The following is a 14,597-nucleotide window of genomic DNA, read 5'->3' as shown; positions in this document are numbered from 1 at the left end:
ATTATCAATAGAGATCCCCGAGGGTAATAGAATCTTTCAAGGGCAAACGTAAATTGAGAGAAAAACGTACAAAAAAAGAAATAAAAACGGAAAGCGGAATGGAAAAAAAAGCCGAGTGGAGAGAAACGGCAAGTTCTGGCCAGTTTCCTTCGGTTCCATGTCTTTTGTCTCTTAACGCGTTATCTGCGTACGAAGAAGAAGAAGACACGGAAGAATGGAAAAGGGCAGGCGGGATAAGGCGGAGGGAATAGCATATCGGGAGAAGCGCGCGCCCGTGAGGGCCGGCTTTGTCCTTCCTTCCTCTTCTACCGTTTTCTCGGCCTCGTCGTACGCGTCGCCCAACCGCGACATAACCCGCCGTCGACCACACGCGTCGACAAGTAGATAAACCGATTGATATACGGCCTACATCCTACCGCTGCCTCCTATTCGTCTGCACTCGCGCCGATTTGGCGGCCGCTCATCATCGGTGTCGCGCGTGTCTCGTAACACGACTCGCCTCTCGCGACAAGCGGAGACCCGCGTGGTTAGGTCATGTTAGGTGCCAATTCGCACAAGACTTATTAAGCGAAGATAACTCACTGCTTTTAAAGAGAAAGAGAGAGAGAGAGAGGGAGGGAGATTACACGTGCACCAAGCTGCTATCGAGATGAAGATTACGCTCACGAAGGAAGGAGAGGCATTCATTAACGGGACGGTTACGCGTAATCGATTTACTATCTACTAATTGCTTGTTGCTGGTGTTATCGCAACGACTGCGTCTTTATTAAGTAATTAATTACTAATTAATCAGAGATAAACGAGCAAACAGTATTTTCACTTTCTACTCGTATCGTTTCAGTCGCCATCGAGTTAACTCTCTTCCTCTCGTCATTATTATTATCATTCATTGCCGTCATTCATACGGGTGTTCCCATTCCCGTCCCCTGACTGACTCGCCAGCACCGTCTCGCCGTTGGCGCTGCTACGTACGTACGTCCCCGTTGCGTCGTTCGCTTCGATAGCATCATTGTACTATTTGCAAGAATATTCTGTAATGGTTCGCGCGCACCTAGCATGAGGCGATCTGTTCGTTATTCGCTCATCCGCCTACCAGCATCAGTGATCATCTACCATCGCTTAAAGCGTACGCCGCGCGATGCGGCGACGGGCTCCGAGGCGACGATTTGTCCGAGAAATGGTAATCGGAATCCTGCTGGGCCCGGTAACGAGATTCGAGTGGTCCCCTCGACACACTGGGGCCCCCCGAGCCCCGCCGTCCCCGGGGAGGGGGCAAAGATCGATTTAAACGTTCGCAGGGAGGTCGGGTATTCCCTCGACCCTCGGCAGTCTCGCGAGTGTTCCCGAATCTGGCGAAAGATTGTGACAGCGACTCGTATATATCTTCACAGGCGCAACCGCCTGCGAACATCGTAGCGACAATATAACCGGCCTGTTGATAGCGGCCGTCTGTGGTTCTGTCAACGACTACGAAGGGTTTCGTCGAATGATGCCGCAGCTACCCACGAAGCGGTTTTTCTCCTCTGCGGTTCTTCTTCTACGGTTATTCAAGCTATTTGTAAAAAAAGGCGTAAGAGAGAGAGAGAGAAACTTTTTTATATATTGGCTACGTCTCTCGATAAATCTCTATTCCACAACGAAGAAGAGAAGATTAATTCACATACGTGTATGGTATAACTACCGCTTCAAAATTAATTATAAGCATTTGTGATTACTACTTGGCGATAACACGAGCTAAGAGTTACTGAAATTTTCAAAACGGGCATTTTATGTTATTCTTTTTTTTTTATTTAACAACAAAAAAATTTGGCCATGAATACCTGAATTTTAATTCTAAAATTGGCTGCGAAGGACAAAACGACGAATAATTTATCTCTTTGAAGCGCAAATGACCACATTCTGCTGCAGTTTTAAGTAAATAACTTTTAAAAGTAAGTGGATCCAAATGAAAATTGTACCTGGAATTTTATTCGAATCTAATAATAGAATAATTTATATTAACACATTTATAGTAACACATACATCCTTAAATTAAAAAAAAAATCCGTTATAGAAATAAAATATTCTCACATTTTCTGAAACATTGAATTAAATAAGTAAACGAGATTAACAAGTTAGATTTCAATAGGACTTGAAATAAATTTTGATACTTGCAACATTACAAATCGTGTGAAGTATATTTGATTACATAAATATTTTACATAAATAAATATTTAGAGAAATTTATAAGAAGATTATGAATTAATAAGTTCATTACGAATCAAGTTAAATTTTTTACATATACTAATTAAACTTTAATAAATATTCATGTAAAAATTTATTCGGATTCCATTTACTCGTGTAAAAATTATTAACTTAAAATTCTAGCAAAACATAATTATTTACTCTTCAAAAAGCTAAATTGTTTTGTTCCTTCCATGTTGCGTACGCAACATAACGAAACAGCTTATTAAATGCGTAGTAACAAATCTTGAATGCGTGATGCATCAGAATGCTGCGTTAGAGGAAACGTTTTAAGAAAAGTCAATCTTCTACTTCTACTACGAATATTCTCTAGAATTTGCCTCATGCATTATGCTGCACCGAGAGTGTACGCGACGCGCTTGTTTCGCAATCCGAAGTACAAACGTCCTCCGCCCGTTCGTGCCCGAGGTCATAACCATCGTCGTTGCAAAAGTGTCGCTTCGGCGCGCTACATCCGGCATGCGGTTCCACGAGCGGTCGAACACGCGCGGTCGTAAAGAAAAAAAATATGGATGTGTCTCATCCCGGATTCAAATGCACACCCTCGGCTCCCGATGCCACATAAATTTGGTTCAAGTCGGTGTGAAGACAGCGACGGCGCGCATACTAAAACCGCGGGCTGTTCCACGTTTCGCCGTGGATAACAAAGTAGATCTCCGCGACATCCTCCCGCACGTCCGCAGCCACGTCCTTTGTAATCTAGAAGCGTACATCATGGAATCGCATTTTCAACCGGCCGAGTCGATCCGTAGTTGAGAGTGAAATACCTGAGATATCCTCGCGACAATCGTCGGGAGATTTTGTCGATCACGTCTATCGAGTTTAACTTGAAATTTAGCATCAGATAACGCGCCTTCGTTAAGAAATATACGGAAAGAACGGTTTTGCTGAAGCATCTACAAATTTAGCTGGATGCAGATCTGGAAATAATATTGTTAGGTCATCAAAATAATTATGCTGGACTATACTCAAACTGGTTGGTGGAATGTCAAAACTTTTTACGGCATAGCCCAACATGCTTGAACATTCGTCACCATTATTTTGATGGTCCAACAAAGTTGTTTTCAGATCTGTATCCAAGTAAATTTTTACATTGAGAAAAAAAATTGTTGAAAAACTGTTGAAAGACATTTAATCTCATACGATCAAGTAAACATTGGGTTGACACAATAATTATTTAATTGCATGAAAAAGGCATAGTTTATTCATGTCGAATCACTTAAATTTTTTAATCAAGAATTAATTAACTAAATCAACTCGATATTTAATTAAACGTATTGAACTGAACATTTTAGTTTTACAACAAATTCTTTTTTTCCTAGTGTAGAAACTTGAGCGAAATCGTTCTTTCCGTGTAATAATTTCAATGGAATAAGAAATATTCGTATTATATAAGTACATTCTTTTATTGTTAAAAACGATTTTAATTGCCGATGTTTCTGTGTTTTTGCGATGTCTCTTAATAAATTCTTTTACGGATAAACACGTAAAACCATGCCGTTTACGTTTAAAGAGCTGATATGATAAAGTAACAAGTCCATTAAATTTGACCGGCGCCAACAGACATCTCATCGCTTTTTAAAGCCCGCCGTTTATCGTCGGAAAAATTCAGACGATTAACGCATCTCCCCGTAATAAAATTGTTCGCCGCGAGATTTCCAACAGGGGTTAGAAGAGAGACGGAAAACACACCGGCATCATTACGCGTGTCATCGTTCCATCTATTTCGACAATAATTCCCGGCACTTCCTTCTGCGGAGCGCGCGTTGCGTTTATCGTCGCAACACGAGCACAGTTACTACGGTTTTTAAGCCTTTCATAAACCCCGAGCCCGCCGGGATCTCTCTAAACAGCGCGAGGTGAACGAGTGAATGAGCACGTAAGAGGGAACGGGAGGGAGGGCGCTAAGGAAGGGTAGGAGGGGAGAATATAAGGCAGTTATTTACGAGACAGCTCCGCGGCATAACGAGCGTTCGCGAGGCCAACGAACGGCTAAGCGGCGCGACACCAATCTGTTCTGGACACATAGTGAAATTTCGCGAAACAAATACGAGCCCAGAGAGACTATCGCTGTCATCCCGATGGACCAGTGATACCCATACGGAAGAGCGCGCCCCTCCTAATGGGAGGAGGGTCAGGACTCTCGCAGAACTGGATTATGCACATCGAGCGCGGGATCATCGGAGTGGGAATAGTTCTTCAGTCGTTAAGGACTGAGTTTAAGGCGCAATTGCCATTAACGTTGCAAGAGAATTGAGAGAGAGAGAGTGTGGAAACCGTTTAATTAAAAAGTTCTGAATAATAATTTTAAAACTTGGGTCGAGAGACAAATTATTCGTAGAAATTATAGTTGATTGATTAAGTTGCAGTAATACACATATTTGAATTAGATGCGTTTGTATAAAATTGGATGGATTGTGGCGTATTTTAAATAGATGTTTCAACCAATGTCTTTTTTACACTATTAACATATTAATATATTGTATTAATATATTCATCACTGGAAAAGCAACACTATTGGCTGTTGTTTAGAAAAGAAGTTGATTGAATTTGAGTAAGTTATGATGTTTTTTAAATAGCATGAAAATGAGTGCAGAAAGACTTCACGAAAGTGAAATAACGATAAATAAATTTTAGAGAAGCACAAATATTCAAAGTACTATAAAAAAATATTTGTGATGTATTCGAGGAGAATTCTGTGTCAATTCCAACGAATTGAACGATATGAAAGGTGATTTAAATGAGGTGATGTCAACCTCAAAGACAAACCACGCTATGGGCCGTCTTCTGACAGCGTGCACAATTTAGTGGAAATAAACTGGATGGAGGTATGCAAATAATTCGAGAATTTTGATTCATCGATTTCGAATCAATCGTTTATCTTGATTATTTCATTTAGATCTCCCACGTAGCCAATCTTGTATCAACATGTATCAATTCTCGTATTCGATTCTTTCCTTGTCGATTTTCAAAATCTTTTCTAAGTCTTATAAACTATTAAAAAATTTACGACGGATGAACAACAGTTTTCACAAATTTATTTTAACATTTTACATATTTGTTTCATGACTTTATAGAATTTAGAACAAAATTTCTTTATTTTATTTTCCTACTGAAGTGCAATAAAGTATTACAAATTCGATAGTGACATTGTAATTTGTACGATATATATTCCATGCTCAATATCAGTTTATTAGTATAATAATACATTCACACTTCCTGTCTATGTATTATAGTGTCTATTACAAATTTTTGTATAGCACAACATTCTTTTGTAGCGATTTTCTAAGATTCTTGCTATCTTTGTCTATTAAAAAGGATCTGCTATTGAAAGTATTTTATTACGTTTAAATTAACATGTAATGTAAATCTGAAAAAATTTGACTCGAATTCGATTCGCATTTCAGCGAGTCGAAAAGATTCAATTCGATTTGCTTTCAAAGATGTTTTAAAAAATTCGATTCCATTCGATTCAACTTCACGAATGCTCGATTCACATATATCTCTAATATAAATCTACGAATTTCGACAAAAGTTTCTGATAATTTAAACATTAACAAATCGATCGCGTTTCAACATTAAAAAAAAATTTGTTATTTTTCGCAATAAATTTTTTACAGTTTTTTTCGAGGGGGAATGGGTATATAGATTCAAATCAGCATCAATTATTATATTAAATTAATCAATTTAATATAAATAGTGATATTACTAATTTCTATTCGACATGTTGTGTTACGACCGGAATTAATTCGGCACATTCTGGTTGAATTCGAAGAAGTATATAAAATCACACGAATAAATATTAGCACTAATTGTAAGACCTAGATGCGACCGAAAGAAGGCTTTCTTACTATTATTGTGTTGTTACACTATCGGTCCAAAACATATTTGTAATTAAAAAAAAAGTTGGTTACAACATCTATTAAAACATTATTAACTTTTGTATTCATTCAATATAGGTATTATAGGGAAATATTAAACAAATATATTGATCGGTACGTTATTTTAACGACGACCATTAAAAAGGAAATAAAAGAAGAACTCAAGTACGTAATTTACAATTCGTAGATTTGCAATTTACGTTTCGGACTCTCTCGAGAACGACTCTCGCGTCGTACGCACATTAATATGAGCGATTTGTGAATATGTGTATTTTGGCAGGTCCATTGGCTGCCGGTGAAATTAAATTTAGCTACATAACGTTAATTTGCGATCGATCGTCAGCGGGGACGATATAACGGCAATGTAAGTAGAAATAAACGTCGCGGCGGCACTCGAACGGTCGTTGGACGAGAAATTTATGTTCTCGTTGCTTAACGTCGTGGGTCCCGTCGTCTGTACTCCGGCGCACACCGCGCTTATTAATACGAGGAGTAAGGCACGGGGCACGGGACATGGGGCCCGGGGCCCGGGGCCCGGGACCGCGCGGACCGAAAGACTCTACGGGCGTTACACCATTCTAGCTCTCGGATATTTATTATCGGGCGTCGATCGCATGAATCGCCAATCGATATGCCATTCGTAGAGAGACAAGAAACGGGACACCCCGCGGACGGTCTTGCGGGCTTGACACGACCTAACAAATGGCTGTTTTACGTCGGGCAGAAAATGAAGCGAGCATGACGAGTTGATTTTCGGTCGCCACGGGAGTGTGCGCGCTGAGGGGGAGGCATGAGGGCCCGACGGGGTGTGGATAGCGCTCGCTCATGCTCGCGCGAGCGCGAGCGCGCGCGTCCGCGCCCGCGCCCGCGCGCGGGGTACCAAGGGGCCCTTCTCGTTGGAGGGAGCGACCGACCATACGTAGAAACTGAGAAAGAGAAAGTGATACCAAGCGCGCACCGTCGGGACTGAAGGGGAACGGAAGGAGAGAAAATGTAGAAAGAGAAGCCCCCAACAGGACGACCAATGACGTGTGACGAGAGGAAGAACGAAGGGCGCGGGGGGAAAGCGAGAGAGGAGACACTCCTACGGTCCTGGAGAACACGAGCCAAGAGGTGTTACTTGTCAGTCCTCGCCTCGAGGCAATGACAGCCGTAGCCGGTGAATTAGCATGGGATAATGGGACGCGGTTGGCCCGGTACCTCCGCGGGGGCCAATGAGCAGCCACAAAACCGTAGTTGGAGCCGAAACGACTGGAAACGGGAACGATCGTCCTGAAGCTCACGACTGGAAACCCAAATACCTCTGAGTCATACGTGAGAGATGCTTCTTTTTTTCTAAGGGATATCTACACTCTTCTTCTAATCTCATTTGTTTTAAGACTTTCTTCTTTCTGAAGCGTATAAAATCAAAAGCTCCACATCACGTACGTGTATTTGTTAAAAGAATTGTCATTCAATGGAACAAAAAAAATCGGATGTTTGTATCATTAAAAGAATCATGCGAGATAATAACCATTTCCAAGAAATCCATCAAAAGTTAATCAAAAGATTACTTGCCCAAACGTTAGCATGAAAGCAGCTAGCAGGTACGAATGCACGTAAGTTGAGGCCTCTGTTTTGAACTGTCGTACAGCTGTAATCATATCGCAATCGTATATAGTTGTAATTATAATTATAACCAATCTACAAGTGGATGCCGAACAAATTGATTATCATGCTACGTTGACATTATGCCAAACGGCCGGGGAGGGTTGTAGGATAGAGCGACACTGCAGCGCGTGATGAACCTCCACGCCTCTTCGTGACACCTCTCCGACCGACTGTCACCGATCTTTCCTCTCGCTCGAGATGCGGATGATCCTTTGTCGACACTCCCACATTCCCCGATGACGAGGCCAGATCAGAGCTGCGGATAGCGCAGCGTATAGATTGTCTCGCGGGCCGAATCTGTCCGCACCATCCGCTGCAGATTCACCGATGCCGTTTCTTACAGATCACTCCACTTGGATCTCTCGGCGAGCGAAAGACCCAATCTATTCCAAAAATAACTCATTATTCTCGATATGTAATTTTCACTACAATTATATCTTAACTCTCTCAAAGTTATTTTCTCCGTACAATACGAGGTAAAAGTTATCGAAATTTATAAGTGAAGGCTTAGTTTTATTCATTTTTTTCCTAATTAACGACTTAAATTTTAAAAACTGCAGGCGCTTCTTAGATTTATTCTTTTTTTTTTATTTAATAGCAAAAAATTTTATACAGAATATCTGAATTTTTATCCTGAAATTAACTGCAAAGAAGAAAACAACGAAAAAGTTGGTTTATAATAGCGAAAATCGCCCTATTGCAGTTTTAGATAAATAATTTTTAAACGAGTAAATGGATCCAAACCATGAACCATTGAACGAATATTTATGAGAGTTTTATTAATGTATGTACAAAATTTTTTATTTAATTTGTAGTTCTACTTTCTTTCTTATTAAATTTGCAAATAATAAATTATGATTTTATAAGAATTAAGAATTAAGAGCAGACAAAAAATTAAATAATTTTTGAACTAATATTATAGAGAAATACACTAAAATTTTAGACAGACATTCAACCGTAGAATTTTAATAGAAATTATCATATTCTTTGAAAAATATCTTATAGATAAAGTTATTTAGAGGTTGAAGAAATTGAGCATAAATAATTTAACAGTCTAAAACTTTACGCATATTTTACTGCTTCGTCAATTAATGTAAATATACACAGTATGAATTGTTCTGTTATTTCTTGTCATTTTATCAAACACACTTTGACGCCGATGACTGTCTGTTAAAGGTTATTTCCCGTCTAATGGAAAACGAAGTTAATTACTAAATAAAGTTAATCACTGGACTAACCATATAATTTGTTTACTTACATAAAATTCTCCAAGAACTGTCAGTACATTCATAAGTGGCACAGCAACTTCATGATCTCGCGAGTCAAATGATCGCTATCGCAAGAAAGTAGCGCGTGACTTTTTGCCATACATACTTCTTGAATGTATGAATGTACGCGTGGGCGGACGAACAAAGAAAGGGCTAGGATGAGGAAAACAGAACAAAGTTGAACTCGTACAGTATCATTAAGTTTCCAGCATCAGGTAAATATATTTCAGTTTATCTCCGTTAACTGCGGGAAATCCCGCGTGAGTAAATGTCATAATTCGTTATTCGGTAGCGATAAAATAAATTAGACGCGTACATTTCATAGACGCGATAATGAAAATCTATCGTACGCTAGAAATTAAATGTTAAATAAGGACATCAATTATCCTGTTTGCGTTCGCTTGTCATCTCGACTTTTTCCATTCTTCATTCTTCATGTTAGAATTTTATTACGACACGATGATCGAGCTCAGCCGGGCTGCTGACGATGTTGCGCGGACAGAGGCGATCGGAGCAGGTTCACTTCGTCACCTGGAATTAATTACGTCGAGAGGGGTCATAATTTCTCCGCTTACTCCGGCTCGAGCTGCTTGCGAGCGGGAACCGATCGGATCGTTCGCCTCGCGGTGGGGGAGAAACGTTAAACGTCAACGTCGATACACCGTCGGCGTAAATAATCGTTATTGTTGAAGCCCGCGCAGCAGCAGCAGCAGCAACGGCAGCAGTGCAACCTCTTTTCCTCCGTTGCACGCTCGTTCCGGCGCGGCAGCGCGGCGCGGCGCGGCGCGACGTCGCGCGCGAGCGCCGGTCACCGGTGAGTCACAACGGGACCTCACTCGCGTCGGCGGAGATAGAGAGAGAGTAAGAGAGAGAGAGAGAGAAGGGAAAAGAGAAAGAGAGGTGGTTCTTGTCTCGTAATTTATAGATTGTAGCGAATCGCCGAAGGGGGACAACGGAAGAGACTCGTCTTCATGGCGGACGCGCCGCTGTCGCCGACTTCGTCGCGGTTCTTCCTCCGTGGGCAGCTACGTCGGAGGTGCATCGTTTCCGCGCTCGAAATCACTCCGTTCGGTTACTACAATGTCGCATGAGAATATTGCCGTATCTGACCGCGTTTGTTGCATTCTGAACTGAAATAAGGGAAACTCTTACCTGATGAACGGTTAAGAAGCTTGGAGCAATAATGTTTCACGAAATACTAGCCTCATCAATATTTGTACAGTTTGATGTAAAAACTATTTTCTAGTAATTTTAATTACATTCTAATTACATTACAAATGTTACAGATTTCTATTCTAATCACAAAGTATTTCAGAGTTTCTTCTGATGACTGAAGTGATTATTTTCTTGGGCCATCAAAATAATTGCTTAAGATAGTCAAATTAGTTGCTAATATGTCGAAACATTTGCAATGAAACCTTTGCTTGAACGTACGTTTTACATAATTATTTTGATGATCCAAGAAAGTTATTTTTATCTCTAGGCAGCTAAATTTTTAGACACTTTAGTACGAAAAAAAAAACTGTTTTTTCCGTGTATATGTTGGTGTATATGTGCTTTTCAAATTGCACGCATTTAAGTGCAATACAATCTCTTAATAAGTATCTTAATAAGTTTATTTTAAAAACTTAACGTATAGTACAAAATATATTTCTTTGTTTTATTATACTTCTTTATTTTAATTCTTTCTAAAAGAGAACTCTCTTCAAAGTGGGTGTAAAAAAGCTGAAGCACACATTGTTGTACGTATCAAATATTAAGTGCTATATGACAAGAAATGTGAACGACATTTACATCGCGAAGACGGAGATTATTGGCAAGAACGTTATTGGCAAGAACGTATACATCGCGAAGCCGTAAGCTCCGTAAGTGCTCTTCGAGGTGACCTCTTACGCGCTATCATCCTACTTGTAACATTGCCTAATCCCCTCCGGTTGCAGACGATCCCGGTCGACCTCTCGACAAGTCCGGACAGTGTCTGTGTCTCGGCGCCACGAGTCGGAGTATCATCTCCAGGAGTCGATGGGAACCGTGGTGGCTTCGTCTTCACATATTGTGCCAACAATTAGGTGAAAGGCGCTCCCACAGATCTTAGAAGCCGCGCCGGTGAAGAGTGCCAGGCGAAATGAGCGGGAGAGAGAAAGAGGAATATGGGAAGGAGAAGGAGAAAAAGAGAGAGGAAGAGAGTACGATCGGGCATTTGGAGGAGGAGGAGGAGGGCACGGGGGACTGGATCGTTTAATATACCTACTGAGCGACCAACCGACCTACCTACCTACCAACCTACCACCTAGCAATGTGGACGCTTACCACGTCGCGAAACGACGTGTACGAGAGCGAGTCTGACAGAGACGGAGTCCTAGTCGAGCAAAACACACCTCGTGCTCGCCCAAGGGGGACTAATCTAGCTGGTAGTTTGACGTGGCGATGATGCGGTAGTAACCTTTAGGTGCTCCGTCCTCCGATACTACTCGCAACGATATCTCCGCGCGTTTACGCCTCGCGTACCCGCCTTTTCCCTCTTCTTTTTATTTCGCCTTCACTAGCCGGTTTTCTTTCATTCAGGCACACAGCCGCAACTTTGTATTCTACTCTGCGAAACTGCAGTCTGATTTCTGCGGAGCTTATCCTTATAATTCTTAACAAGGACTTTCGCTCCTTCAAAGCTGCTTTATTTTTAGTTAAAATAAAAGTACTTAATCTTTCCTAATGAAGACTGTACCGTGTGTGAAACGGAGAAATTTTTATATTTAAAATATTTTAATTTTGACTATAATATAAATTTTTTTATGTTAATGTTTTTCTAAAGTAAACAAGTCATTGCTCTACTTTAAGATAGCGATTTATAATCGTCCATTTTTTAATTTTCTTTGCATGCGTTTCAATACAGTTTCGAATGGAACAAAGATAAATTGATTATACTATTTTTTTATTTATGTATATTTTTGTTTAATTCACAGGATATTTTTCGTATTTTTTATAATAGCACGCACATTTGGCTTCACGCACATTGCAGTTTGAATCTCATCTATCGCGCTTTATCCGCTTTAAAATGATGATTTAGCGATAGTAACCTTCTTAACCTTTAGGCACTCACCTTTTGCTACTATACACAATCGCACTCACTTTCACACGTAACACCGTCTTTGATTATCTTCTCGCATATCGCCTTTTCTCAATTCGATTCTATATGCTTAATAATATTTTATAACGTAAACCGTCATTACGTGTATCTATATCCATCTATGACCTCGTCTCATTGCTTTCATCGATTAACTACGCGTCAAGCCTGCTTTATTGATCTCCGTTGATCCTTTCGCGAAAAGGCGCTTTGGACGTAACAAAGAGGTCCTTGAGAGGAGTGGCATCTACATATACATATATATTGTGTATATATATATATATATATATATATACATACATACACACACACTATATAAGATTGATATTGTCTCTTCCTGTATAATTACCATTACGCAGTAATACGCAATCGCGCAATAACGGGTACGTTTCAACTACCACATTCCTTTCTTCTTCTTTCTTTACGTTTCATTGTGGCCCTGACCCTTGTGTCACGCCACTATCGCTTTCGAACGGTAAGAAAATACTTTTTCGAAAATTGCGGTATTCAAAAAAAAAAAAAAAAAAAAAACGAGTTCCATAAAATTGTACGAGACTCTCTGTGCAGAAGCTTCGTCTCACACAATCAGATTTACATAAGCTTCGTGCGTATCGGTAATGATTCCGTTACCGTCGAAGTCCAAGTATTTCGAAGAAAAATTCGATCTCTTCCGCAGTGAAAGCGAACCGCGTGGCATTGGAGGAGCTACCGCGGTAGCTGCCGTCGGGCGTTTTTCGCCAACCTTTCACCCGAAAAAGGATCGCGGCCACGGCACCGACGGCAGCAGCGGCGGCGGCGACGGCGGTGATCGCGGCTGCACGACGACGTCGGCCGCGCGAAGTTCACTTTCCGCCCGCGGAGGTGAGAGTTCCATGGGAAGCTTCTGCCCGCTAGCTTAACACTCTGTACACGCCCATTACCAAGCGTGTGGAAACGCGTTCGTACGCTAAGCGGCTTTATCAGCTGCATACGGTTGAGAGTTCGCAGAGGAGCAGTAATAAACCGTGATCGAAGGCGCGGGTGCGAATGAATATCTTGAAATGTTATTGAGGAAATTACACACAAAGGTTCTCGCCTCGCGCAGTAAAGACATTTTATTCGATATTTAATATTATAGTAGCGAAAACACGTCTGCGTTTCATTCCCTGAGAATGAACAGTAATTTTTATACAATATTTCTCCAGTTAAATAAAAATTACAGATCTCTATAATTCTTTGTTTCTTGTGTATTATAAATGTAATTTACTTGGATAAAGTTGTAGGAGGAACACTTTAGTTTAACACTTGGAAAGAGAGATTTCTTTGATACAAATATAAATTTGTGCTAATTGATCATAAACAAAAACATTTATTTATTAACAAACGTTATATATCATTATTGATGGTAACAGCAATTAGACGAAAATTACGTAGCGCTGAGAAGACTGCGGAAAACCAATAGCGCGTAGTCTATACATCCCGGGAAGCACATCAGTGGGTCGTATTCAATCACCATGACATTCAGCTCACGACTTTTGCCCCAGGAGGTGAGAGCAGCTTCCAGCCACAACATAAAGTGAACAGGATGCACCGCGTGCAATCTTATTCGCTCATGGAATACAACTTCAAACTCTTTAAGCATATTGCACAATGCATAATGCACGATGGAAGAATTGTGCACGAGATGTCAAAATACGCCAAACAATAGCTTGTTTATCATTGACTGGCGCACCACGTTTAATATCGATGATCAATGCAAGAATCAAGAAGTGATAAATTTTATTGAAAGAAAAAGATAAAACGCATTTTCTAATTAATTCAAGAATTTTCGAATATTTATATCCATATATTTTTTTATTTTGTTTTTTAATATGTTTGTCGTTTAATATGTTTTTACAATTCAATTGGAACATGATATACCGCTAATCGTCGGTTGACTTATTGTGACAAGAAGGATGGTTTCATGCGGCCTGCTATTTCACGCCTGCGGGAGATCTGTCTTGATCAGAACGGCTACTCTTCTCCTTCGCCTAGCTGCCGGCCGTCGTTTAACCGGCTCTGATTTGCGTGACGACGAATCTGAGTGATCCTCAAGAATGAATTATCCCGATAATTTCTGCGATTGAGCCATCTCTTATAACTCACCTCAACCAGATGCAGATTAATAGCGAGTCAGTCGCGAGTTGTAAAATAAGTGTTCTATATTACGATTTTTATTTTACTGCGCTGTGTGCACTGTCGAGAAAATGCTGCAATGTCTTGACATAAAATCAGACGTCATTGCAGTTAATTAATTGCACTCACTGTAGAATAATCGATTAGAAAATTTAAAAACAATTTGCATGAATGCAATCAGAAAAAGTTTCTCTAAGTCATGATACGATAATTTAAAAATTTATAGGAAGGATTAAAGATCATTAAAACGTGCGTATTTCAATGCAAGGGGGATTTATG

The sequence above is a fragment of the Solenopsis invicta genome, chromosome 1, assembly GCF_016802725.1.
Source record: "Solenopsis invicta isolate M01_SB chromosome 1, UNIL_Sinv_3.0, whole genome shotgun sequence".
In the NCBI taxonomy this organism is placed as follows: domain Eukaryota; kingdom Metazoa; phylum Arthropoda; class Insecta; order Hymenoptera; family Formicidae; genus Solenopsis; species Solenopsis invicta.
The sequence above is the reverse complement of the archived record's forward strand: the minus strand, read 5'-3'. Positions refer to the sequence as shown.